Raw genomic sequence first — 27,177 nt, 5'->3', positions numbered from 1 at the left:
GGCAAGCCTGACCTGACTTAAGGAGGGGTGCCAGTAAATAGAGAGGAGCAGGTTTTAATGCAAGGACGAAAAAAAAAAGAAGTGCATGTGCTACAACTTGCGGAACACATTCTTGACAACTTTTCGCCAATGGCCTTGCATGATCAAAATGGGCCGCGATAACACTGCCACTGAGCTTATCGGTGCAGTAGCATTTCACTTTGTTGACGTTCAACCCATGCCCAGGGAAAACGAGGCAAATAAAAAAGAACTGAAAACGGGGGGAGGGGGGGGGACGAATATGTCCGGTCAATTTTGACGGTTACCGACAAAATACCCGTCGTAATTGGCGCCTTTTGTGGGCGTCCCGCTGCGAATGGAACCCGCCGTTCGGCTGTTTATTATTGCCGTTTTAATTGCTGGGATAATTACGCGAGACACGGCCTTAATATCGACGAAATAGAAAGTGTGTGAAGCAGGACTGTCCGCGACAAACGCACGGAATTGGGCGCCCAAGCGAGGGACACGAGGCGGCAGATTCCGTTGCCATCGTGGAAGGCGAGGCCTACGGCGAAGTGGTGAGTGAAGTTTAAAACCGTTTTCCGTGTCAACAAAGTTCGAACGGACTTTAAGGTGAATGCATTTCTGAGCGTCGCTGGCGTAAACCCGTCCACCTCAGTTGTTGAAATCGCTGGCAGCAGCTAAAGCCTAGCAACCGCCTCATGACCCAAGTGCTATTCATTGAAAACTGCGATGAAACAAGCAGATTTCATGATGCAGATGAATTATAAATGCTGGCTTTCTTGCAGAAATAGAAAAAAAATATGAATTTTATCTGTGGAATTGCATGTAAGTCAACCCCAGGTAAAATTTTTATAGAATTACTGATCTGCTCAGCTGAGGGAAGCTAAGACAACGAAAAAGCGTGCTAAGGAACAGGCACCTGGCTATTCTAGCGTCGACAATAGAAAAAGTAAAGGAGGCATATGCTGGTGCTGCTCATGAAAGGAAATCGCTTGTTAGTAATGAATAATGCTCGTAGGAATAGGCCCGAAAGGGAAACAAGAATCGGAGTGAACATTGTAACAAAGTTGATGTATTAGGTGTATCCAGTGAGATCCAATGACATCAGAAGAGAAAAAAATACGCTCTCACGGAAAATGAGGACAGATTTAATGGATGATGATCTGGATAAAAGAAAGAAAAAATTAGGACAATTAATTCCAGACACACACAAAGGTTTAGTACAGGATTTTCAGGTTGACATAGAGGCAATAAATTAAAATAACTTAATAGGCAATAGTTTGAAGGCGTAGTTGAGCCTCTAGCACAAAGACGGGAAACGAGAAAACGGTCCCAAGCTAGCAAGGACCAGACGGAGCGCGAACGTTTTGCAGCTCATAGATAACGTCAGGTTCGCTGAACTTTTAAAATCATTCAACAAGAGGAAAGTTAGTGTAGCACTCGAAATTGTGATATAGAAATGTAGAGCTTGGGCTGCTGACAGGAACAAGACGTATGCATTCAAAGATATGCAGGACAGTGTAATCGGCCATTTTGTACATACAATACACGCAACAAAAGAATTATACTGTGAACTGCACAGTCCCTAGGACCCTCGGATAGCCGTGATCACGTATAGTCGCAGATAATACATTCAAGTCCCAAGCATAACTTGGGACTTTGCATGATGTGTCCAGAGATATTGCTAAGTGAGGGCGACACAGATATTGTGCTCGAAAATTTCGCGGCCCTTTGTACGACAAACGGGAAGACGGAGACAAAGAAATACACGCAGGTTACACGATGCTCTGTGTTTCATTATGTCTTCTTACAGTCAACATTTGCTTCCTGGAACATGCTTGGCACCACTACTCAGTGACTTTCATCTCGCGCATGAAAGACGGGAACACTTTAGTACCCCTCTACGAATCTCTGGTTGTTGAGGTGTGAAGGCTAGCTGACGATGTTAACTGAAGCGTATTTGATTTCGATCAGTGGTCGCTTGCTAAGAGAGAATGTAACGGAAACATGTAACACTAATATCCCTCACACAAGGTGTCCCAACTATCATGCACCAAGATTTAATAATGTATGCGAATGCCACGTAGCTGGACAGAACCAAGGTAACGTTGTTTGCCATCGCTTGGAGATACTCAGATTGTTTACTTTTTGCATACCGCTTAATTATACAATTAGTCTTAATTAATTAATCGTCTGTAGTATTACAATTAGATGATAAGTGTCAGTGAAAGAATTGTAGAGCAACATAAACTCCCGATACAGCGCTCTGTTGCTCAATACGTGCTACCTAAGTGTTTTTTCGGGCATGAAAGAAGCTTCCGGATACACGTAAAGTGCCTAGAGCGGCCAGTCGCCAGGCAGTTTGGCATGGCCGGTGTAACTGCTGCCGTAGCGGCGTCCGGAGCATCCCGCACGACGATCGCGCGCGTGTTTGAGCCTAAAATGAGCCTCAGAGTTGAGCTGTGTATATCTCAAAATTCGTTTCACGAGTGTCCCCGAAATGCAACATTCTGCCTGTAATTCTAAGCTATGGTTTAGAAGCAATGAGTACAGTGAAGAAACGTATGCGGTGATCTTAACAACGTGGGTAGCGTTCTGCTAATGAATAGGCTGTGCTGTTGTTTTACCAAGCGTTCAAAAACGTACCAAAACGACAAGAAAAACGCGAACATTTGCGTATAGTTATGGAACGAGAGCAAATGTTTTTCATTAAATGTTTAATTCACTATCTAAATCTGTTTTCGTTGTAGTTTACCTTCGATTATGTGTGTATATAGATTCTAGAATTTCATTATTCGCCGAGCCCTAGTGACGAATTTTCTGTTTTGCAGCAACTGGAGCAGAGAGGAGGTTTACTGGATCAACCAGAAGGGCACAGGCGTCGCAGCACGAAGTTGAGTGCCAAGGCCACTGGTGGCGAACTTGGGGTTCCTTGCAAGCGATTGGGGAAGGAAAACTGCAACGAAATCTCACGTGAGCGAAAATTGCATAGGGTTGCACTTGCGATTGTGGCAGTAGGTCACCCGTAGCCCCCATCCCCCTATTATTGCTACATATTTTTTATGGCGCTCCTCTGTATTCGCCCATGACCGAGGAACTCAATTCATAGTGTGAAAGCTTTCGATGTTTGTTGCGCGGAGTTTCTCAGTAGTCTGTTTTGACAGAACACTAAAGGAAAGTATTAAGTCAAGCTTTCAGTACGACTGAAAAATTAGGCTTCGGTAACAACCAATTGATGGGTTGTAGCGACTAGGGAGCCTTTCTAATCTAGAGAATGACCAAAATGGGAAATTGGAGGGGCACTACCTGTTGCCGTCTATGGTACCTCTCATGTGACGTCAGCATTCACTCATTCACAGAGCGGCATAGGATCAGGTAACATGATAATTATGTCAGCTGGTTCGTTTTGCATGGTTGCTTCAAATCAAGAAGCAGCTGTGGGACTGGGACTGCCTCAATTGCCAGCGGTAATTTTCAACTCAGCAAAGTGATATGAGCCCACAGAAAACATTAACAGATTTCTAGACAAATGATCTATCAACCTTGCTCGATTCAGCACATTCATTTGGCGTCACAAATAAGCTCTACCGTACAAAGTCGTGTAAGGGCCACACCCCGAACTTGGCAGCCCAAAATTAAAAAGAAATGAGCTAACAGAAAAAGCAATCGCGTTCAATGCCCCCATGCCGTGCGCGCATAAACTTAGCTTGAAGAAACTATTTTTACACCATGACCTACAGAACACCGCACGTCGAACATCCAGTCAAACATAACATTTATATGTGCATTCACCAATGTGGTCATGTGTAGCAAGACTATAGTGATTGAACCAGTACTAAGCACTCTGAAATGAAACGGTGTCATATTGAGTGCGCTGAGGATTAAATTTACCCTAAGGTAAATGTTGTTGTTGGTTTTTCTTTTTCTGTCGCCAAGGCAAGACAAATGGCAAGAGCAAATGGCCGACACAATAGCGTGCCCATTGAGGGCAGCAGAGCGCAGCGAATGAAGCCAGCAAATATTCAATGTAAGATAGCAAGCTCGAACAACGTCTTGATGCGAACTATCAATATTGCTGATATCGTGAAAGTGTCGATAAGTTGTGTGTAGTGCGGCGTATATGGTATACTATAACGATAGCAGAAACGGTGGTCGCTCTGGAGGAAAAATAAACGATGACGAGGTGTATGCTATACAGGTTAACTATGCTCAGTCGCCTAGTCAACGGCTGCGCATGCTCAGAGCTGTGCAAGAGTGTCAGAACGCAGTCTGGAACAGGCTGCAGACGACCTGGCTGCAAGTGCGGTACGCGGCACTGATATTTTTTGTACTAATAAGCTCCAAATTGTGTTCGCGGGCACGCTGAATGTGTTTAGGTTATCACAAGGGTAGGTAGACGATGGTGGAAAGCAAGAAAACATTAGTTGCGCTTAGAAATGCCGGTAAACACTTTCGCTGCTGATCTTGGTAATCGCTTATTTCCTTGTCACAAAACACATACAGACACTTTTCTGGCCGACGGTGTTGCCTCGTTACCGTGCAATAACAGCGCGCACGTATTCTTCGAAAGTCATCGCAAGATTATAATGCGACGCTTGCCTTCATGCTAGAACAAGGTTGTCGGTACGATCTCGGCACTGCGGCCATGTTCCTATGTAGGCGAAATAAAAAAGAAATTCGGTGGGTGATTTAGCGATAAGTGTGACAAAAAATCGCTGGCATTATGCCGCACTTCTTTGAGGTCCTGGATCCATGTGTGTGTGTGTGTGTGTGTGTGTGTGTGTGTGTGCGTGTGCGTGTGCGTGTGCGCGTGTGTGTGTGTGTGTGTGTGTGTGTGTGTAATTTAAATTATGAGTGTAAAAGTGAAAAAAAAACCGTTGAAGTGTTGGAAGCCTGTCATGTAGTAGAGGTGTGTGTGTACACACACACACACACACACACACACACACACACACACCTCTACTACATGACAGGCTTCCAACACTTCAACGGTTTTTTTTTTCACTTTTACACTCATAACTCTAGCGCATTAAAAATACAGGAAATCTCGTGAACCACGCATCCAGTGCAAGTTAGAAAGCCGCGAGTAGACAAAAACTAATTCAGAGCACTGCACTACGGCGTAGTTTATGGTCAGATCGCGATGTTCGTACGCAAAACCCACAATTTTCTAAAATAATATTAGCATTATTCGGATACCTTAAACACTTTCCGGTGTCCATCTATCTACATATCTGTGCGTGTCTCTAACCCTTCCCCCCCTACCCAAACAAATTGATTCACTTGGACGTAGGTCACATGTAGCGTCATATCCGATGGGAATGGTGACGAAACTTTCCCGAACATCCAAAATAATCCCCACATTCCTGGTGCAGAGTTGCATCTGAGCATTAAAGTTTCTCAATGATGTCACCTTCAAGTGTATCGTCGCGTAGAGCAGTCTGAGCCCTTCCCACATCGGTGATCTAGTTTGCTGCAATGCTGTTAATAACACATTTACACTGGCAAGCTGTTTGTGCTAATAACCGGCTTTCTTCAGCCAAGTACCCCAGCAGGTTATATCATTATAAACAAAAGTAACGTGGCACAAAACACGCGATAGGGCATTTTTAGGCCCGGAAAATTTAATATGGGCGCCAACACTATATGTATGATGAAGGTGCCACTAAAATGCTTCTAGATCCGAAACATGACCCCTGGATCCGCACGTGCTTATGGCTTATTCGGGTGGTCGTTTCGGAGCGCTCAAAGGGTTGTCCCCTTGTTCGGCTGGTCGAAAAAGGGCGTTCTGAGTACATTAGGTTGTTCGAGCGAGTATGCAGCTTCCACCAACGTGCTTTAGCCGGTGATGGCTCGGCCGTGATGGCGACGCGGCACCGTTCACATTTATTGGCGGCACATGCAGTGCTTCTTTTGAGTCGATAGGCGAGCGGTGATAGCATCTTATCATCGTGCAGAAAACTTGGTGCGCTTGTGAAGCACTGTCTTGCAAGCGACGGCCACTGTAGCGGTTGCAGCAGGAAGACAAAACGGAGGCGTTTCATAGAAGGAAATTCGTAGAATAAAAATGGGCTGGATCGCATAAGGCAGGCATTGTCAGCTACTGACCGGAAGCTTACCATTATCATTGAAAAGGAAGGCGTACAATCAGTGCATTTTAACAGTGCTGACATATGGGGCAGAGACTTCGAGACTGCCAAAGAAGCTTGAGAACAAGCTAAGGAGCGCGCAAAGAGCGATGGCACGAAGATTGCTAGGCATAACACGAAGAGACAAAAAGAGAGCGGTTTGGATCAGAGAGCAAACGAATATAGACGATATTCTTATTGACATCATGAAAAAGATATGGAGCTGGGCAGGTCATCTAATGCGCCGGTTAGATAACCGTTGGACCATTAGGGTTACAGAATGGGTACCAAGAGAAGGGAAACGCAGTGGAAGACGGCAGAAGACTAGGTGGAGCGATGAAATTAGGAAATTCGCGGGTGCAAGTTGGAATCGGTTGGCGCAGGACAGGGGTAATTGGAGATCGCAGGGAGAGGCCTTCGTCCTGCAGTGGACATAAAACAGGCTGGGGATGACAATGGCGATGTCGAAATCATAGGGACCCCACATCGCTCAATGAACACATTCACAGGTGCGGATCAGATGCTGATCTTTTGAATCTGAGCGAAGAAGAACTACTCGAAGGTTGAAACGAACAGGATGTTGTCAAAGTACAAAGAATGACGATCAAGTGCGACAACAAAACATCTCATTCTCACCTTTGATACAAGTCTGCTGCCAGAATCTCTCAATACAGGATACACAAAAGCACGAGTAAGACCATACATTCCAAATCCACGCAGATGTTTCAAATGTCAAATATTTGGTCATGGCTCACAAAGCTACCGAGGGCGTCTCACTTGCGCAAAATGTGGTGAAGAGCGCGCTTCCAATAACTAACTGCGATGGTGATCCTGCCACAAATTGCCGATCATGTCCAATGTGGCAAAAAGAAAAAAAGACATTATTACACTGTAAGTTAAAGAAAACACATCATTTAAAGAAGCGCTGAAACGTGTTTCATTAATTCATAGCGCAAGCTATGATGGCGCGGCGCGTAAGGGGGCAACGCCGCAGCATGACTCCGGCATCTGCCCGGCCCACAAAGAGTGTGGCTGCTATCGCCTCCATGGCGATAGCAGCGCTGCTTCACTGTCACTGAAAGTGGGCCCATCGACCTCAGGGTTGGTTTGCACGAAGGCTTCATCTATTCAGTTGAGCTCTTCACGGCAAACTCGCCGCCCACAAGAGCGGACGTCCACTGCCTCTCAGGAGGCGATGGACACTACTCCAAGCCAGACGGCGCAGCAATCGCCGAAGGGCCGCCGCCAGTCTCAGGACTGCAGCAAGAAAGACAAACTCCGCAGTACGGGGCCCGGGAAGGGCTCTGTAATCTAAATCAGCATTCCTCTCAGAACACACAGCATGCACACTTTCCTTAATATGGAGACACAAATATTACAATTGAACGTCAGGAGACTTCTACATAACCTCGATGATGCCAATGAACTACTGCGTGAATATAATCCAAAGGTGCTGTGTGTCCAAGAGACCCATTTAAAACTTACACAGACGGCCTTTCTACCACAATATAACGTTTTCCGCAAAGACCGTGACGATGCTGTCGCTTCGTCCGGTGGTGTCGCAATTATAGTTGATAAGAATGTAGCATGTCAGGCCTCCGAACGCCTCTTGTGGCAGTTGCGGTTCGAGCCATACTGTTAGGAAAACTTGTTACAATCTCTCCTGTGTAGATACTACCCAACGATCGAGTCCAAAGAACAGAATTTCTTAGTCTAATTGATGAGCTGCCCGAGCCTTACGTACTCGTTGGGGATCTCAACGCCACCATACACTCTGGGGAGACTCTAGATGCGACGTCAAAGACCGCTTAATAGAAGATTTTCTATTTCTTCTGGCGCATGCTTACTAAATAAAAAGGAGACGACATTCTATAGCACAGCACATGACACGTACTCTGCGATAGATTTATCTATCTGCTCTGCCACACTTGTACCATGCCTAGAATGGGAGGTACCTAAAAACCCACATAGGAGTGATAATTTTCCCATCTGCCTAAGAACTTTAGAACAAAATGAATTCCTCCCACACCGCCTTCGATGGAAAGTTGCATCTGCAGATCGGAAAAAATTTGCGGAAATCACCCAGATGCAGATAAATGATTTTAAAGATTTTAGTGTGAACGATGCTATTGCTTAATTTATCGCTTTTATAGATGACCCTGCAATAGAGTGCATTCCACAAACGAAGGGGACTACAAAAAAGAGGCACGTGCCGTGGTGGAATGATTAATGCAAGAATTCGCGTAAGGAGCAAAACAAAGCCTGGCGTTTATTACGTCAGTCTCCAACGGCAGAAACCCTCATCAACTTTAAGCAAGTGAAATACAAAGGCAGACGAACGCGTGGTATCGCTAAACGAGGAAGCTGCGAAAAATGTCAGAAGCATAAATTGCTATATGTAAGAAGCAAAGGTATTGAACAGGCTAAGAAAATTAGTTAGTCGACAAACCTACAATATGCCTATGGTCGATGATCAAGGCTACAGCCGTCAAGACCAGGCGAACATTCTGGGAGGACGCTCTGCGAACTACTCACAGTCATTCAATAAACATAAACAGATAGCAGAAAGTGCGCCACTGAACCGTAAATGTGGCGGAACTGAACCGTGCAACCATCCTCCTTTTAGCATTGCCGAGTTCAGAGCTTCCTTGAACAGCTGGACGAAATCGGCATCAGTAGCTGAGAGTCATGTACATAATGCTAAAACAACTTCACCCTGACACGCAGAGAGCTCTGTTGTCTATTTTGAACATTATCTGGGAAAGTGGAGACATTCCATCGGCCTGGAAAGAGGTGATTGTTGTCCCTGTCTTGAAACAAGGTAAAGATAGGCCAGTCGCTTGCCTCTGTGGCAAGCGACTGGCCTATAGCACTCACCAGTCGTTTGTGTAAACTCTTTGAAAAAATGATAAATCGCAGGCTTTTACACTTCCTTGAATCAAACACGCTTCTTGACCGATAACAATGTATTTGTAGGGAAGGCCGAACGACGACAGACCACCTCGTTCGCATTGAAGCATATATTCGTGACGCTTTTATAGACAGTTCTTTCTCTTCGTGTTTTTAGACATGAGAAAGGCTTACGATAACACGTGGTGGCATGAAATTCCACGTGACTTATCGGAAATGGGCACTTGCGGAAAAATGCTTAATGTAATCGAAAGCTATTTATTAAACCGCTCTGTCCGTGTTAGAATCGGTAATGTTCTCTCGAGACCATATCAACAGGAAACTGGAGTACCGCAGGGCGGCGTATTTAGCTACACACGTTTTATCATAAAAATTAATTCATTGCGCTCATCAATACTGCGTAGTACATTTTGTTCGGTATATGTTGATGACGTTTAGATGGGATTTGTCATGTAATCTAGCTATCTGTGAGCGACAAGTACAGCTTTGTCTAAAGAAGGTATGTAAGTGGGCCGATGAAAATGGCTTCAAGCTAGCAAAGAGCACCTGTCGTCATTTCACTCAAAAAAAAGGTCTAATAGCAAATCCTGATGTAGAACTTCAGGGGCTGCACATACCTGTGAGTACAGAACACAAATATTTAGGCGTAATTTTAGACACGAAATTGACCTTTGTTTCACACCTGAAGTGCCTTAGAAACAAATGCCCAAAACCAATGAACTTTCTTAAAATTCTGTCACACGCAACGTGAAGTAGTGATAATAAGTTTATCATGAACCTTTACAAGAGCCTTATACGAACACGCTTAGATTATGGGGCCATAGTTTATCAACCGGCAACCTATAGTGCACTGAGGATGCTGGATCCTGTCCATCCCCAAGGTATCCGCCTGGTGACCGGTGCCTTCAGGAAAAGTCTTGTCGTGAGCCTTTGCATTGAAGCTAATGAGTGGGCGCTTCATCTTCAGAGGTACTCAAGTTTTATGTACTGTCTGAAGGTAAACGCAAACCGCGAACATCCCTCTTACCCAAGTGTAAACAACATGACGGCTGCAACTTTATTTAATAATCGACCGGCAGTTAGAGAACCCTTCACATTGTTTGTACGGAAGGTTAATAAAGAAGTCGATGTTCCACTTTTTGAAAATTCTCTAATGGCTCCTGTCAAACTATATCCGCCGTGGCAATGGCATCTCGTTAAGTGTGATACTTCGTTCGTTGCAATAACAAAGAACGCTCCCCAGGTACGCATTGAAATGGACTTTCTTGAACGTCAGTCGAAGTACTCTTGCCAATAATTTTGCACAGATGCCTTAAAGTCGCATGCCGGCGTTTCGTATGCAGCCGTCGGCCCATCATTTTCAGAATCTAACGTCCTACACCCGGAAACAACCATATTCACTGGTGAGGCATGTACTGTACTGACAGCTGTTAAAGATATCAGGAAAACAAAATTACAAAAGGCTATTATATTCACAGACCCTCTTAGTGTAGTAAAACATCTAATGTCACTTCAGAAACACAACAATCCTGTACTCAATTATCTATATTCGCTCCTGTGCCCAGCATATACATCTAATCAGCACGTCATATGTTGGGTACCTGGGCACAGAGGCATTAAGGGCAACATGCTTGCAGGTGAAACTGCCACATCCATTCCAACGAAAGCTGGTAACTCTTCCGTAGGTATCCAAGTCGAAGATCTAAAGCCATTTTTTGTCCAAAAAACTTAGAAGGCATTGGCCTTATAAGTTTTTCCTTGGCCTTCTAAGTTTTTCCATTGGCCGTTTAAGGTTTGGCCTTCAATAGATGGGGACACCGAAATCTCCGATAAACTTCATTTCATCAAGCCCCAATTAGGAAATTTGCCATCAAGAACAAAAATATGGCGAATCGAGGTCTTTTTCTACCGCCTTAGGATAGGTCATACGTATGGCACGCACTCCTATCTGTTGACCAGTAGTGAACCTCCAATATGCTGTAGATGTGGCGAGATACTAATCGCCCTCTATATATTGCTGGAGTGTAGAGAAATGGAAGCTGAAAGGAAAGAAAACACTTCCCTCTAGCCTACCGACAGAATATTCCTTTTCATCCAGCTATGTTGCTTTGTGCTGATCCATTTTGTTTTTGACAGAAAATCAGTTTTTAACTTTCTGCAAGATGTTAGTTCATGGCCAGTTATAAGCCGAAGAGATCCGTAGCACGGCATCTTACCAAAGGCTGCTGCTGCAACCTGAAACGTCTGGATGAAGTTCTCGCGTGCCTTCTCAACGCTGGACTTCAGCTAAACACCAAGGAATGCCATATTGCGAGCAAGACGATCAAATTATTAGCTCACATTGTGAGCAAAGACGGCATTCGTCCTGATCCTGACAAGGTTTCGGCAGTTCTGCACTTCCCTCGTTCCGAAAAGACCAAAGATTTGCGTAGTTTCCTATGGCTAGCTTCCTATTTTCGCCGATTCATACGAGGCTTCGCCTCAATAGCGTCACCTCTGCACAAATTACTGGGTTCTAATGTTCCCCTTGTGTGGTCTCCTGAATATGAATCAGCGTTCGCTCATCTGAAGTGCGCTCTCACTTCTGAACCAGTACTTCGCCATTTTGATGAAGCTGCTCTTACCCTCCTGCATACAGATGCTAGTGGTCACGGCATAGGTGGCATTCTCCTACAGCGCGACGACACTTTAGGTGAGAGGGTCGTCGCGTACGCAAGTCGCGTTTTGACAAACGCCGAAAAAAATTACACCATCACGGAGCAGGAATGCCTAGCTATCGTTTGGTCTGTGCAGAAATTTCAACCTTAACTTCACGGCCGCCATTTTACCATCGTTACAGACCATCATGCATTATGCTGGCTTTCAACGCTGAAGAACTTGTCTGGATGACTTGGTCGGCGGATTCTTCATCTGCAAGAATACGACTTTACTATTGTCTACAAGTGCGGAAAAAACACCAGGATGCAGACGCAATTTCTCGCTGTCTGCTTCCTACGACACCATGCAATGGACCTCCAACTACAATCCGTGACAAGCTTTCGAACGATCCCTCTTCATGTGCTTTCTCGTTGGCCACTATAGAGGAAATGCCTACACACGACAACAGATTCTTCTAATCTCATCAACTTGCCGACTCTTATTGTCGGCGCATCATATAGACCGCCTTCAAGGAGCTTCGCGCCCGCCTAACGCCCACCTTCGTCGACAGCTGACGCAATTTAAGATTGACAACCGCGTCCTGTACCGTCATGTCTATTACCCTGACGGTCAACGCTGGGTACCTGTCCTGCCACGCTCTCTACGTGCTCATGTCCTGCAGGCTTCTCACGATGACATGACTGCTGGTCACCTTGGTTTCCGGCTAACCTACGACCGCATCAAAGGTCGCTTCTACTGGCCTGGCTTGTCCGCCAGTGTAGCGAGGTATGTCGCTTCCTGCGCCCTATGTCAGCGTCGAAAGCTCCCTACATCAGCTCCAAGCGTACAACACTAACCGGTTCCGTGTCCGTCGCAACCATTTGAAGTCGTTTGCATTGACCTGTGTGGTCCTCACCGGTAAACGATGGATCCTGACAGCCGCTGACCACTTGACACGCTACGCCGAAACAGCTTGTGTGAGTTCATCCTCAGCCTCTGAAGTGGCTGCATTCCTACTTCAAGTCTTAATACTGCGTCATGGTGCTCCTCACGTCCTCCTGAGCAACAGTGGAAAAGCATTCCTCTCGCAACTAGTAGACGAAATACTCAAAGCCTCCGGAACCACCTTATGTCCGTTATGCCTACTTCGGCTTATGTCACTGCGGCTAGGTATGCAAAATCTTATATTTTTTAAGATTCTACAACATATAAAATCGAAACGTCGGAATTTAATCACTTGTCCTTTTCATGAGGCAATGAATGGTGTCCTATACGCAAATTAGAAATCTTTACAAAATTTTTACCAATACATGTCTGGTCTGGCATCGGCCCTGTGTCCTACATGCCAGGAACCCAAAACCATTGATCACTTTTTACAAGCATGACGCCGATTTAGAAATCAGAGAAAGAAATACAAATTTTCATTCCGAAAATTCGGTATTTCTATAACTACACAAAATATCCACTCCTTCGGGGCTTCTTCATTGTGTTTTAGCCACAGAAACACATCTGCGAATACCTCAGTGACACAAGAAGGCTACCATGTTAATTCTCAAGATCAGTAATTAGACAGATCGTTAAATCGCACACTAAATCACACACGCACGCACGTGCACAGGCACACGGACACAAAATTTGCCGCTTCTATCTAATGACGGATATCTTTATTTCTGCATCCACCAGGAAATTTCTATTTGCTAATTATCAGGAACGTTATACTTCGCTCTGATTTACTTTTCCGTTTAGCTGTTTCTCCTACCCGTTCCCTTTAACCCCCAGTCCCCTGCAGTGGGTAAGCGCTCCAAGTGAGGAGCAGGCAAGGCATCGAAATTCACTGCGAGTCACGCGCGGAGCCGTTTGGAAGCAAGGAAGCACTGCTCGGTCGCTGGCCCTACCGGGTTCTTTGACGGATCCTCGCAGTGCAACAGTGCGAACCCTTTTACTGGAGAGGCTCCTTCCTGGTGTGTTAGTGCACCCTCTCGGGGGACGGCCCGATATCGGGCGGCGATTGGCCTAGGCCCACCAGATTGATATCCCTTTCGTCTACCAACCAGGCAAACACTGGCTGGTTGGCTGGCTTCTCTTTCACCTCATGATTATCCCATTGAACCTCTCTTGCGCAGCAGACTGACCAAGGTTCCTGTGGCCCTGGTACCGTCCAATGGAGAGTCAATTCGAACGAAAAAACCCAGATTAAATCTGGAAGAACTTTAGATGGCGACACCCCGCTACCAGCTGATCACCGAAGTACGGCAGTTCGGTCGCGGTGGCATTCTCTGCTGTTCGCCAGACCAGGCCTGTGTCACTGACCTTCTCAAATGTACTGCGTTCGCCTTACGTCCGGTGAGCTCCTTCATTCTTTCTCACTTGTATTTTGTAAAGGGACTGGTTCGTGGGATCGACTCGAACTTTTTCCCTTCAGAAATTTTATACATGCTTTCTGTCGCCGGAGCGGTATGTATTTCGTTCCTCTCGCTTATTTGAGAACAAGATACCCACAGAAACAGTCACTGTTACCCTCGCTGGAACAGCTCGTCTGACAGAGATCAAAGCGTGACCACTCATTTACCGAGTTGAACCGCTATCTTCTCGCCCCCTTCAATGTATTAGGTGTTGGTGCTACGGGCATAGTATTAAGGGATGCCGATAGGTTCCTCGCTGTCGTAAATGTGAAAAAAATACGAATAAGAAATTGTTCATCACAGGAAAAACAGCGTTGCCTCAGCAGTAATTCTCACTCAGCTGAGTATACTAACTGTTCTGCCAGAGCGTAGGAATTACAAATTTTAGAAATAATTGAGTAAGAGAGATGCTGAAGACGAGAAATCCGCTATATCATCGCACAGAGATCTCGCAGGTATGCCGGTGTAGCAAATAGGCGATCTCATGTAGTAGACTCCTCGCTTTCTGATGTCAGAGCTTCGACAGTATAGAGAGCAATTCAGAAGACAATGGAAAATCTAGTTGTGAGCCTATCGGAGTCGTTAGCACGAATGGTTACCACATAAATGACTCAACTCCTTTAGGTACTTGCACGCCCAACCATGGCCTCTACATTTTCAATGCTTCTGATGCAAATGATGCCCAAACATCAAATCCAAGCCCTTCTGAAATTCAATCTAACGAGACATCTCCAGTGTATCAGGCAGAACAGGAATCAGATTGGGGTTCAGATTGTGACTCGCACGAAACGAACTTGGAGATCGACTCCCGTGCCCTTAAACCCCGCGCATCTCCTGTAGCGTAGGGATCAACAATGACACAAAACATGAAGACTAAAAAGTGATAGAAAGAGAATATTTTTAAAGATTTTTTGAAGGATAGCACCCTAGACAAGGCAGATTTTGCTGCCGATCTTAGCCAAACATATGTACGCTATAAATAATATAATGGAATTGCCATTCCATTTACTCCGCTGCTATTGACTTATACTGCCTCTGTAGCCAACACTCACCTGATATGTTTCCATTACAAGAAACTAGGTTATCAGCAGAAAAGGCATTTCATCTAAAAATTACCGTACGTTTCGCTTGGACCCTCCCTCTCGTGGTGGAGGTTCAGCTGCCTTTATGTCTTCAACAACTGCGAACCGGACTAAAATGGCTTAGCATTTCAGAAAGTGAAATTTTAGCTATAGACATTTCTATTCCAGGCTGCATCCCGCTCACATTAGCTAATGTTTATTTCCCCGGAGGCATTCTAAATACTCGTGTCGTAGATACATTAATTAGGTCCTGCAGAAAAGGAATCATTTTTGCCGGAGACATTAGCTTTCACCATACTTCGGGTGAGTACAAGACCGATTTGAGTGGTGAACGTTTTTGGGAGTGGGCTGCTAACAATACTTTATCATGCATTAACGCACGCATACCCACATTTATTTCTAGTAAGTCACTTTCCGCAATAGATCTCATCTTCGCCAGTACTAATTTGTCTATGCCCACTTGGTCTGCTATAAACTCGGGCGCATGTTGTGACCACCTTCCTATTCTTTTCGAGCTCGTATGCCCATTGACTTGAATTAATATGCATTCAAATACTCTTGTTAATTTCAGCACATTCAGAAAGGTTTACACATGCTTTGATCGAATCAGCAATTGTATATTGAAGAAGGGTATAAATTTATTGCCTGTTTTAAAATATTTCGTAAAAAAATCTGAATTCACTGTGCACTACACCACAAGCGGATCTTCTAACTTTTGGTGGAACGCAGAGTGCTCACGTGATTACAGAATAAGAAAAACAGCGTCGCAAGAACTACTTCGTAACCAGTGTCCTAGAATTTAAAAGATCAGTTGCAAATGCGAAAGACAACTTTTATTGTAAGCACCTCAATTTTCTTTCAAAGGCCACCAACAGAAAACCACTCATTCAATTTCTTAGAAATACAAAGGTCCTTCCGGCACAACCAAACGTAGACTATGTGGTTCCAACTCCCTGCAAATTGGCCAAATTACTGGAAGATATTGCTAAAGGTTTACAATGTCGCTTTACGTCGATTTTGCCCTGTCATACTACGACGCCTACACATGGTGATGACTTCGAACAAGCTAGTTTCGGAGTTGAAAAATGTGTTGAGCGAGCTGCGTAATTCAGCGCAAGGCCCCGATTGAATTACTACGACAATAATGAAAACTTTACTTAAGATATCATCGCGCACATTACTTACCACGGTAAAACATTCTATTAAAAATTCGTCAATTCCTCCGGAATGGAGACTTGCAAAAGTAATCCCCTTCTTAAAACATTTAGGTGCCGGTTATGTATTCGACAACAGTACGCCGTTATCTATTACATTTAACCTAGTAAAACTCATCGAAAGAATCTTACGCGAACGCATAGATAATTGGCTGATAGAGAATATAATTTTGAGCCTGTGCCACATTGGCTTCAGACGTGGGTGCTTGATTTGGTGTGCCCATGTCGACCTAGAAAGTCGTATTCAACTAGATCGATGTCAGAAAAAATACGCAGCCTTAGTCACTTTAGACATCCCTAAGGCTAAGACTGCATAAAACATTTATGCCTAATAAACGCGCTTCGGAAAGCAAGTCTGCCAAATAATTTTGTAGCATGCGTTCATAAATGTTTAAGCGGCAGGGAATTTCATTGCTCTCTACGCGTATTGTGCTTATTAACGTATCAACAGTCAAGAGGTCTACCACAATGATCAGTCCTATCGCTATTGCTGTTTGTTGTTTGATTGAGTACTGTACCTTTACAACAGAATGTGCATTGATACGTATACGCCGACGACATATAATTTCTGACAGCATCGGTAGATTAATATGCTTTGTATCAAACGCTACAGTCCTATATGAGCCGCCTAGAATTGTGGCTTGATGGCATTAACCTCGCTTAACATCAGGAAAAGCGCCGTCCTACTTTTCCCTCAAAGTGTTCCTGGGAAAATTTCGGTTCTTCATCGACAAAAAAGTATCCCACAGGTGAATTCACTTAAATATCTGGGAGTAATTTACACCGAAAAACATAATTGGAGTCCACAGACAGCATATTAACTCAAATGGATCACGCGCTGTAGAAATGCTGCGTACACTCAACAGCAAGCGATTAGGGTTGCGTCGGTATCTACTCATTGTGATTATTGCATGTATGTTCGCCCGATAAGAGAGCTTGGCTGCGTTTTGTTTTCTGGCGGACCTGCATAAAAAATTCGGCCTCTGGTTCTATGAGAACGAGATGTATGAAAACGTTTATGTCTTGCGCTTCCTGAATTTGTCCCTTATGATACATTATATCAACAGGCACGCCTTCCTTCTCTAATGCGATTTCAAATCTAACAGTACAAACTTTTCTAAAAACTTATGCATCACCAGAGAGGGGATCACAATATGCTTTCATTAATAAATCGGCCTCATTTTTTACTATCAGTTCTATCTCTCACGTTGCCATCACTTGTTTTCCTACACAAATTATTGCATGCATTAAATGTTCACCTATGGGAGGTGATCTTACTAAATTATTCTGTTTCAGCCACTAAAACTGCATTTGATCATATTTTTCCAAACAGTTGTTACACATTTTCTCTATCAACATCTGAATAGTAATTTGGAAGACCACCTTGGCCACCTGGATACAAAAACCTTTATAGCAACTGATGGTTCCGTCTGTGAACAAAAGGCAGGTGTGGGCATTGTTCACCAAATATAAATGAGTCTTTTTCAATTCGGCTACCTGACTTGACGACTATCTTTCAGGCGGAATTATTGGCAATTCTCTTAGCTGTACGTAAACTACCATCTCTGTCATCAGCCTTAATCTTAAATGATTGCCAGTCTATCTGTTTTTCACTAACCACATCGAAATTGTCAGATTCATTAGAAACTTCCTATTCTCTTTTCCCAAGACACTTACGTCTCGTTCGTTTAGTGGGGATACCCCGCCAGGCCACAAAGGTCTAGCCTTAAACGAATATACAGATGCTCTCGCAGTAGCATCCCACGATGTACCTTTAATCCCCATTTTACCTTCCTCAACTTTCATGACTACGGCGCGATTCAGAAAATATACTACTGCAAATAACTTCGCAGTCATCATTGTCAAGATCTCATTTCTCGCATCCCAATTTTCCTTGGAACAACTAGTGGTGCTCCACAAGAAAAACTGAAATAACGATTACGAGACTACGGTGTCGAGTCCCCCCACTGAACTTTTACCTCCGCAGGACTGGTCTGGCTATATTGCCCTTGTGCCCTTTATGCGACGAGGGTGAATATCTAAAACATTTCTTTTTGACATGCCGCCGTTTCATGATTCCACGGAAGAGATCTTTAGAAAAACGCTTCCACAAGCTTTGGCTTGAATTTGACTCTTCCTGTCATTCTTTCCTTTGGGAATAACGTACTCGGTTGCAGCCACAGGAACGTTTGTGTAGCCCTTTGCATCTTTCTGCGTGAGATATAAAAAAATGCATGCTAGAATTCTTAATGCTTATGCTCACAAAATTATTTTATGTAATGTTTAAATAATTGATTATTGACATCTGTTACAGGAGACACTTTAAATCCCATTTGCGAGATACTTACTTCATTTGACCCTAATTTATTAAAATAAAATTTATAACAGTTTCTTCACCACCCGATCCATGGACGATCCCCAGAGTAGGTTGAGCCATTTGACTAGAGGACAAAAATAAGAACAAGGCTTCCAAGCGACCTTCTTGTCTCGTACCCGAAATAGTATTGGCCACACTTTAACTGCTCGTAGTGCTTGGTTTCTTGTATAGTGTTTTTTTTCTTTTTTTCAGGGGCCGTAAATGACGGCTTTCCGTTGCCGACCAGGGCTCGTCCTGGTCGGCTAGTCGTCCCACGGAGTCGGTGCACCTGGAGTGTTTTCTTCGCAATGGGGTCAACGCCTTGCCCGCGCCGATCGTTCCCACAGATGCTGGATCCATTCGGCTGGCCGAATCAGAAGTTTTCGAGGAAGAGCTGCGCGGTATAACCGAACACTCCATTGACATCTCGGAGGCAAGGCATTTCGGCAAGACTGGCATTCTGTGTAAGCCATCTAATGTTCACTGCATCAATGATTTGCTTAACTGGACCAAATTCACTAGCATTGTGGTTCGGGCTTTCATGCCTCCACATCTCGCATGCGTGAAGGGCGTTGTTCATGGGGTACCCGCCGATATCACTCCTGAGGCGCTCTTGATGCTCCCTCCGGTCGGTGTCGCATCTGTTTAGAGATGTAATCGATAACTGTTTTCAGTGAACATAAGCAACCTACACAGTGCTAATTTTCGGTACACGTCAGGAAAAAGTGGGCCTCGTTTTTCAAAATACGGAATATGTGCTGTTTATTTCTCCTGTCGCAAAACAAGTAATAGTTTAGCTGTTATGTAAAAACAGCCTGAAAATGAAGTCGTGCAGGTGACCCCCTTTTCCCCTCGGTAGATACGCCTATGAATGCGGAACAATCGTATTAGTGACGTGTACAGAAAGGTAGAAGTGCCTGGAGCAACACTGTGCTTTGAAAATTACTGAATACTCGTCTCTTTGGTGAATGACGCGAGGCATGGTGTTTATGGTTCATTGACGTACGAAGCACGTCGTGCAACGAGTCAGAAAAATGTGAACTAATATTTAGCCTAATTAAAGTCTTATTAGAGAGTTAACTGATTCAAGTGTTTCAGAGTATCGTGCCGCCGTCATTCACATATTTTCCCAAAGTCCTAAAACAACTGCATAAGACGAAATCTTGAAGTTAGACGAAGACGGTGGGAATGTAACGTGTAATGTCTGTGCAGTCTTTAGAGTATCTAGTTTAAATGGACGCGTCGCGAAGAATTGCTGAACCCTCGGTTATTCGTGATTTTGATGCAGGTTTGTAGTTAATTTTTCCGGTGTCGTCGGTGAACCTTACGGGACACCTTAATTGTTCATATTTCGTGTAAATTAAGTAAATGTTGTGGGTAATACGTACGCAAATTTGAAAATATGTGGGTTAATTGGGGTACTTGAAATAAAGTACGAATGGAAGGGCTTAGTAGGGTCATTAGTATTGTGTGTTTTACGGGCTACACGAAACAGAGTCTGCTGCCATGGCATACCTACATATGCGACTAAATTGAAAATGTTTACCTTTTTCGAAACTCTCTCTCCAACCTTCGACTTTCTCTCTCACTTACCGTCTTTCCTGTATTCACTTCCTTTTTACTTCCAATCTTGTCACCAGCAAGGGTTAACCTTGTATGGAAAAACGAGCCGGGTTTGCACATATTTGCTTGTAGCGGAAACGCACAGTTGGCGCCCGCGGGAGTTGTGTTTTTTTTTTTATAAGACCTGCAGCGTCCCATTGTTGGCTTCTACGCTTGGCCGCTGGCGTTAATGCCAAAACCTGAACATTTCCAAGGGGTATTTTCTTTCAAAAACTCGCCGATTACCCTCAGAAACAAGGGCGCACCGAATAAGTATTTAAATTTTTTGGTCGAAACACAGGGAACTTCCCCCACTACCAAGCAATTCACTCTGAGAAACCAGGAAAGACGTCGAGGCTGATTTCGCATTTCGTCGTTTGAAAATGTCTGAGTCAGACTATTGGCCCAGGCTATAACGTATCAACAGTTCCAAGTGGCGACCTCCTCTTGAAAGTTCGCGACGAAAAGCAACATTAAAAGGTTTCGGGAACATGTCGGTTTCAGTGATCCCATACCGCAGCCATGAATACCATCCATGGTATGGTTTCCGATGATGATTCGATGGAGCTGACTGAAACTGAACTTCTTGAAGAATGGAAAGAACAATATGTTGTCAACGTAATACGAATCAAAATAAGGCGTCACAAAAAAAATAAAATTTACCCTAAGCACGTAATTCTCACATTGGGTTGCAGTGAGCTGCCATAAATCATCGAGGCAGGCGACGTCCAAATCCGAGTACGGCATTACGTCCCCAACCCTCTCCGTTGATTCAAATGCCAGAGCTTCGGCCGCAATTCCCAGAACTGCCGAGGCCGACTGACCTGTGCACACGGACACCTAGCTCATTCCTGCGATTACCCTCTGCACTGTATAAACTGCACGCCGCACACTCGCTGTCCGGCCCTCCTGGAAAAGGTGGAAACAAATCGCAGCAATTAAGGTAAAAGAGAACCTCTCACTCAAGGAAGCAAGAGGGCTGGTGCCTTACCCGCAAAAGAACAGCTTTGCAGAAGCGGCGCGAGAGGCGGCAGCGTCAGGACGCCTTCCAGTGGCTTACCGGCTGACGCATAAGTGAGCCGGCGGCAATGCCTTCTGCCTACAGCTAGCGCAGCTCCGTCGGCACAGCAGAAGTAGCCTCAAAGGTCTCGCCGAACGTGTAGAGGCCTTCGCCACAAACACAGCGATCACCAGAAGGCACGATGGACATGACACCCAGTCAGACGCCGCAGACAGCGCCTAAGGAGCGGCGGGATTCTCTCGACCACTCAAAAAAAAAAGAAAAAGGAAATCTCATCTCACGGCGTCTGCAAAGATCCCCGAAAGCTAATCTTCGCCTCTTATAAACACACAGCACAATTACTTTGCTCATTATGAAGACACAAATACCACAATAGAATGTTAGAGTGCGTCTTCGTAACCTCGACGACGTTAGACAATTCCTATACAAATAGAATCCGTAGTTGTGTGTTCAAGAGACGCACCTGAAACCAACAAACAAGCTTTCCTTGTCGATACACAATCTTCCTGAAAGACCGCGATGAAGCTAACGCGTCTGGCGGTGTAGCGATAGTAGCAGACAAGTGTATAGCCTGTCGACACGTCGCCCTTGAAACGCCCCTTCAGGCAGTGTCAGTTCCGGCTATTCTGTTAATAAGTTATTAACCGTATTTTCTATACCTCAAAGCTGTGACCTCAGAAAAAGCGATTTCTATAAGCCGTTTATAAGCTTACCGAGCTCTGCATACTCGCGGGAGATTTCAATGCTCGCCACATTATGTGGGGAGATGCGACGAAAAAAGTCCATTTGTGGATAATTTCCTAGTAAGCTTAGACTGGACCGTTATGAAGAATCCTTACGGAAATGACCACTTCACTGTTATGTTGAAGGTCATTGAGCAACGAGAATGTGCTCCACGTGTCCCTCTCTAGTAACTATAGCCTCCGCAGACTGGCATAATTTTAGGGACTTACGTATGACGACATCTTGTCACCGATTGTAGTGTTCACGACGCAGTATAGCCCATTTTACTGCTTTGATGATCGAGGCAGGAAAGAAATTCATTCCACAACCGAACGGTAACTTCGTTGTGGAAGGGCGAGTTTCGCGGTGGAATGATGAAGACAAGGAGACGCGGAAAAAAGAAAATAAAGCGTGGTGCGTCCGTCGCCTATCCCGAAACTGCAGAGAATTTGAGGATATGAAATCCCAGAGAAGGCGAACACGGTGGCAAGCTAGGAGGTTGTCTTGTACGGCATTAATTCAGGGAACAAAGGTGTGGAACATGAGGCTCAAAAGCAAGCTTTAGCTCGTGCCCAAATCCGACGCGCCCTATTAAATGCATGTTAAACGCGAAAACGCTTTCCTGAGATAACCGCAGGACAATTCTGAATGAAATTTGTTGCATTTGAGAGAGAAGGTTAAATTATAGTGACGGTTGGAAGCTGAATTTCTATTTGGGGACTAAATATTGTTGAAAGAATCTTGAAAACGAAAATGATGGATAGGTGGGCTAGCTGGTAACGCATATCAATAAAAACAGTTCGAAAAAAAACATGTATGCACCAAGTTTACTAATTAATAGCCGGCGGTCAAGAATCGATATCGCGGTTTTCTAACGGCATAGTGACGGAACGAAGAATGGTAGGCATCACATTAAGAAAGAAAAACAGAGAGCGGTTTGGATCTAAGAGCAAACGGGTATAGCCGATATTCTAATTGACATCAAGAGAAAAAAATGGAGCTGCGCAAATCATGTAATGCACCGGTTTGATAACTGGTGGACCATTAGGATTACAAGATGGCTGGTAAGAAAAGGGAAGCGCAGTTGAGGACGGTAGAAGACTAGGTGGGGCGATGAAATTTGCATGCGCTAATTGGAGATCGCAGGGAGAGCCCTTCGTCCTGCAGTGAACATAAAACTGTTTCTTGATAATTGCGCACCCTTTGTATGCTACCCTCATTTTTTGAACTATAACTAAAATATGTTTTCTGTAGAGAACAGTGCTGCTCTATAATAGCTGCGCCATATACTACATGCGTCCACACGCCTTCCGCGATACAGAACTCATGTGAATTGTTGTGAACAGGGAAGGAATTTCGAAGTAAGCCAACGAGCACCAGATACAGCCAAAAAGAAAGTTACATTGGTGAACGCTGCCAACTTCTATTTCGAGAAGACTATCAGGAAAGAGGCGGGTGTTTAACTAACACCCGGCCCTGTACAAAACTTTTGATTTCAACCGGTGCAGGAGTGCGTGGAGTTGGGTTCTCGAGCCGTCTTCCGTGCGTCTCCTGTCGCCACCAGACGTCCTCCTAGCCAGCTGAAGCAGGTGAGTGCAGACGTTCTTCACGTTTCACAGGCGGCTTGCGCAGTGCGTGTACCGTCAGTCAAAGAGCGTCGCGCTAGTTAACATGAACCACCGCACATTGATTCATGGATATGTCCAGTAGTTGAATGCGAAGGCTTATTTGTTATGATTCATAGTGAACCAATACCTTTGCGCTAGCGACGTACAACTCCTTCGTAATGAACGGAAAACAGCGCGGAAAGACAGGGCCTGTGTTTCTCCCCTTCTGGTCCTTGGACTAGAAGGGGAGAAACACAGGCCTTGTCTTTGCGCGCTGTTTTTCGTTCATTACGAAGGAGTTGTATGGCGCTAGCGCAAAGGCCCGAGTCGCCACGATCGGTGACAAAAAACTAAATAGAAAAAAGTAGTACGGGCACCCGCCCACTCAGGTACCCGTAGGGACGCGAGAGGAGACTTTGTGCGAAAAGCACAAAGAATCCCCTGTCCCCCACCCAGTCTGAGTGGCGGACCACGCCGAACCCCATGGGCGCTGCGGCGGGCTCATTTTGCCGGCTCCCAGGAAATGAAGTGGGTCAGATCCCATGGGCGCAAGCTGCGGCAACTCCCTGCCGGCTCCCAGGATTCGAACGTGGGCCCTTGCGAGTGCGAGCTCGAAACACTACCACTCGGCCGACGGGGCGGCACGGTAATCGCCTTGCAAAAGGCGACCGGCAGCGTGTTGCGCAGGCTGCTTATCGCCCCAGGCGAGGGGTGGAAAGGTGCGTGCTCTATCAACGCATGCGCACGACTGGTGCTCGCCTGTCGTAGATCGGAGCTATATGTGTGAAACGATGGAAGCAGATTAAATTCGCACATGCGCTTTAACGGCTGTACATGTAGCGGCCGAGAAAACGTTCAAGAATTATGAAAGAGCTGCAACCTGCACAGTAGGCGTTTGTAAAACGAGGCAGGGTATATTTCTGGGGCCCTACAGATGCTTGTCTGTCATGTTTTCCACTGCATGCACTGCCTCGCACGACGTCCATTCTTTACTGATGTATATGTCTTTCCAGACGTGACACTGGTATACCAGAGGCGCTGGCAAGACCGAGCACCAACAACAGGGCTGCCTCGAAGTGATTGGACTCCAACATGAAACCTGGTCCTGCCGCAGGGAGAACTTCCAACATTACGTCATGATGTGCTCTACGGTGCTCAGAACCGCCGAAATTATCTGGGATATACCCACGTATGATAATAAACGGATGAAAGAAAGTGTTCCATGCGGCGCCGACAAGCAAACAAGCCTTGGCGCACGCAATTACGGAACTGCTACTGTCAGTACACTACAGTGCCACAGAGAGGAACGCCACCCACTGCAGGACAAAGGTCTCTCCCATACTGCTCCTCAAAGAGACACCACCTAACGTCACTACACTGTCATGGTGACAGTCAAAGAGACACCATAGTGGCAATGAAAGGGACAGTAGACTGCCATAGTGGCAGTCAAAGAGACACCATAGTGGCAGTGAAAGAGACAGTAGCAGTCATAGAGACACCATAGTGGCAATGAAAGAGACAGTAGACTGCCATAGTGACAGTGAAAGAGACAGTAGCAGTCATAGAGACACCATAGTGGCAATGAAAGAGACAGTAGACTGCCATAGTGGCAATGAAAGGGACAGTAAGTAGACTGCCATAGTGGCAATGAAAGGGACAGCATAGTGGCAGTGAAAGGGACAGTAGACTGCCATAGTGGCAATGAAAGGGACAGTAGACTGCCATAGTGGCAGTCAAAGAGACACCATAGTGGCAGTGAAAGGGACAGTAGACTGCCATAGTGGCAGTCAGAGACACCATAGTGGCAGTGAAAGGGACAGTAGACTGCCATAGTGGCAGTCAGAGACACCATAGTGGCAGTAGACTGCCATAGTGGCAGTCAAAGAGACCATAGTGGCAGTAGACTGCCATAGTGGCAGTCAAAGAGACACCATAGTGGCAGTGAAAGGGACAGTAGACTGCCATAGTGGCAGTCAAAGAGACACCATAGTGGCAGTGAAAGGGACAGTAGACTGCCATAGTGGCAGTGAAAGGGACAGTAGACTGCCATAGTGGCAGTCAAAGAGACACCATAGTGGCAGTGAAAGGGACAGTAGACTGCCATAGTGGCAGTGAAAGGGACAGTAGACTGCCATAGTGGCAGTCAAAGAGACACCATAGTGGCAGTCAAAGAGACACCATAGTGGCAGTGAAAGGGACAGTAGACTGCCATAGTGGCAGTGAAAGGGACAGTAGACTGCCATAGTGGCAGTCAAAGAGACACCATAGTGGCAGTCAAAGAGACACCATAGTGGCAGTGAAAGGGACAGTAGACTGCCATAGTGGCAGTGAAAGGGACAGTAGACTGCCATAGTGGCAGTGAAAGGGACAGTAGACTGCCATAGTGGCAGTGAAAGGGACAGTAGACTGCCATAGTGGCAGTGAAAGGGACAGTAGACTGCCATAGTGTCAGTCAAACAGACACCATAGTGGCAGTGAAAGGGACAGTAGACTGCCATAGTGGCAGTGAAAGGGACAGTAGACTGCCATAGTGTCAGTCAAACAGACACCATAGTGGCAGTGAAAGGGACAGTAGACTGCCATAGTGGCAATGAAAGGGACAGTAGACTGCCATAGTGGCAGTCAAAGAGACACCATAGTGGCAGTGAAAGGGACAGTAGACTGCCATAGTGGCAATGAAAGGGACAGCAGACTGCCATAGTGGCAGTCAAAGAGACACCATAGTGGCAGTGAAAGGGACAGTAGACTGCCATAGTGGCAGTGAAAGGGACAGTAGACTGCCATAGTGGCAGTCAAAGAGACACCATAGTGGCAGTGAAAGGGACAGTAGACTGCCATAGTGGCAGTGAAAGGGACAGTAGACTGCCATAGTGGCAGTGAAAGGGACAGTAGACTGCCATAGTGTCAGTCAAACAGACACCATAGTGGCAGTGAAAGGGACAGTAGACTGCCATAGTGGCAATGAAAGGGGCAGTAGACTGCCATAGTGGCAGTCAAAGAGACACCATAGTGGCAGTGAAAGGGACAGTAGACTGCCATAGTGGCAGTGAAAGGGACAGTAGACTGCCATAGTGGCAGTGAAAGGGACAGTAGACTGCCATAGTGTCAGTCAAACAGACACCATAGTGGCAGTGAAAGGGACAGTAGACTGCCATAGTGGCAATGAAAGGGACAGTAGACTGCCATAGTGGCAGTCAAAGAGACTGCCATAGTGGCAGTGAAAGAGACAGTAGACTGCCATAGTGGCAGTGAAAGAGACACCATAGTGGCAGTGAAAGGGACAGTAGACTGCCATAGTGGCAGTCAAAGAGACACCATAGTGGCAGTGAAAGGGACAGTAGACTGCCATAGTGGCAGTGAAAGAGACTGCCATAGTGGCAGTGAAAGAGACAGTAGACTGCCATAGTGGCAGTGAAAGAGACTGCCATAGTGGCAGTGAAAGAGACAGTAGACTGCCATAGTGGCAGTGAAAGAGACTGCCATAGTGGCAGT

The 27,177-nt window shown here is 45.4% G+C and overlaps 1 long non-coding RNA gene across 2 annotated transcripts; it reads left to right on the top strand.

The window, feature by feature from the left end:
- The first annotated feature begins 254 nt into the window (after positions 1 to 254).
- On the top strand, positions 255 to 25,247 carry LOC135903740 (uncharacterized). Of its 2 annotated transcripts, none has more exons than XR_010564920.1 (6): positions 255 to 557; positions 2,835 to 2,976; positions 13,805 to 14,021; positions 18,946 to 19,196; positions 23,587 to 23,667; positions 24,699 to 25,247. It is a non-coding gene; the product is annotated as an uncharacterized lncRNA (long non-coding RNA). The 2 variants fall into 2 exon arrangements; XR_010564919.2 differs by having other exon boundaries at positions 257 to 557; positions 13,802 to 14,021; positions 24,699 to 25,126.
- The last annotated feature ends 1,930 nt before the right edge of the window (positions 25,248 to 27,177 follow it).

The sequence above is a fragment of the Dermacentor albipictus genome, chromosome 9, assembly GCF_038994185.2.
Source record: "Dermacentor albipictus isolate Rhodes 1998 colony chromosome 9, USDA_Dalb.pri_finalv2, whole genome shotgun sequence".
Taxonomy (NCBI): domain Eukaryota; kingdom Metazoa; phylum Arthropoda; class Arachnida; order Ixodida; family Ixodidae; genus Dermacentor; species Dermacentor albipictus.
This window is presented reverse-complemented; position numbering and strand designations above follow the sequence as displayed.